This window comes from Penaeus monodon, chromosome 13 (genome assembly GCF_015228065.2).
Source record: "Penaeus monodon isolate SGIC_2016 chromosome 13, NSTDA_Pmon_1, whole genome shotgun sequence".
Classification (NCBI taxonomy): domain Eukaryota; kingdom Metazoa; phylum Arthropoda; class Malacostraca; order Decapoda; family Penaeidae; genus Penaeus; species Penaeus monodon.
Window position 1 is genome coordinate 14,241,738 of NC_051398.1, and position 2,500 is coordinate 14,244,237.

Consider the following 2,500-nt stretch of genomic DNA (forward strand, 5'->3'; position numbering starts at 1 on the left):
TCTCTCTCTCTCTCTCTCTCTCTCTCTCTCTCTCTCTCTCTATATATATATATATATATATATATATATATATATATATATATATATATATATATATATATATATAATGTAGAAAAGGTATGAATGAGAACAAATAACTTCACAATACAAGAGATATATTTGACCGGTTTCAATTATATCTTCGTTAAAAATACATTTTCTACATTTGTCAACACACATATATATATATATATATATATATATATATATATATATATATATATATATATATATATATATATATATATATATATTTCACCATTTGTTGAGAGTGGGACCATTATGATATTGAAAGCAGTACATAAAACTTAAACATGTTTTTTTTTCTAGTCATGCAGATTAAAAAGAGTGATAATATATTGTTTTGTATGTTAGTTGAAATGTTACAAGAGGGATATATAAGTGTCTTAGACTAATCAGGCTATTTTTTGTTGGAAAATTATGAATGAAGGTTTGAATGTGTATATTTTGTGGTGATCATATTTAAAGTGCATAAAAATAGATCAGATCTGCTAGATGGTATATGATCATGAAAATTGTATGTTACTTTCTGTGATAAAAATACATCCGTCCATATACAATGTAGTTCTTTCAAAGAAGTGCCCATACACGTTTAATTACTTGCTAGTTAGTGATACTTGTCATGCAACTAATTCTAGTCATGTTAATCCGGTCATCTCTTTCTTGTACACTGAGGAAATCAGTAATTCTGCCTAATTGTAGAAGCATGTATTGCTGATGTATATAAAGACAAAGAGCATTTATATTTGAAGTTTTACTTACCCTTTAGTTACAGATAAAGATTCAATAACAATTAAAACATTTGCTACAGTATTATAATATGATAACTGTTTTAATAAATGTGTTAACAACAATAACAATAATAATAATAATAATAATAAAAACATCAACTGTAATGTGTATGCATCTCATGTTCATAATAACCATCATCCATTATAGTAGCATGTATTTCATACATTTTACATCTTTCTCGTAGCGCAGTCAGCAGTGCCTAGAGAAGTGGAAGTGATTTAGAAGGTTTTTATACAGATAGGTTTCAGTAAATGTTTAACATGTATAAAAATTAGTTAAGTAGCCAGTCATCACTGGCTGGTGGCCATAAGGGTGATCTTGATTTCACTGTATACTAGTATTTGTTTACCAAAATATAACTTATGGAGCTCCTGTTAAGTAGGTCTCATAGTGATAACCAAAGATGATTTTTTTCATTCTGAGAGAAAGAACAGAAGCAGTGCAGGTCAAGAGGGACTTTTTCTTGCCAGATTATTAACATGTAATGCAAGAGTGTGTGTGGGCATATATATATATATATATATATACATATATATATATATATATATATATATATATATATATATATATATATATATATATATATATATATATATATATATATATATATATATATTTCTTTTAACGGTAGGTTCATGTCTGAGCCACTGTGGTCACAGCATGATACTTAATTGTAGTTTTCATGTTGTGATGCTCTTGGAGTGAGTACGTGGTAGGGTCCCCAGTTCCTTTCCACGGAGAGTGCCAGTGTTACCCTTTAGGCAATCATTCTCTCCACCCTATCCGGGCCCGGGACCAGCACTGACCTGGGCTGGCCCGCAGGCAGGCAACCGAGGTGAAGTTCCCTTGCCCAAGGGAACAACGCGCCGGCCTGTGACTCGAACCCCCGAACTCAGACTGCCGTCGCGACAGCCTTTGAGTCCGACGCTCCTACCATTAGGCCACTGCGGCCCTGACGATCATGGGCTTCCATGATATATATATATATATATATATATATATATATATATATATATATATATATATATATATATATATATTTATATATATATATGTGTAAATATATATATATATATATATATATATATATATATATATAAAGTAAAACACTTCTGTTTTGATACTATGGTAGAAAAACCCACAATGAATATCTAAATTTAATGAAAATGAGACTACAGTACTGAAATCCACCAGCATTACATTTTCAAGTCTGAAGAGGAAAATTGAGAGGGGGGGGTATAAAAGAGAGAGGAGAGGCAGAGCGGTAACAGGTGAGGACAGACGAACGGAAGCGAAGGGAGGTCAGGTCAGGTCAGAAGATCGGGCAGACTATGTGCAGGATGACCGGCATAAGAGAAAAGGCGGAGGATGTGGTAGGGGAGTACTGTCGGCAGGAGAAAAATGTCTGTTTAGACTGAAATTAGGCAGCAGCTTTATTAAGGATTCCACCAGTCTACCGGCATGGACATCAGCGGAAGGAAAGACAATTCATGCCGCTGACCAATCCATCTTATTTCCCACTGATGGCATAAGAGGGTGTTGTTGTTGTGTCCCCTGGATACAGCTTACTTGTTTTGAGACAGATGCCAAAGTATTAATTATCACAGGATACACAAGGAACAGCATAGATGCCCACCTTCGAGGCAGA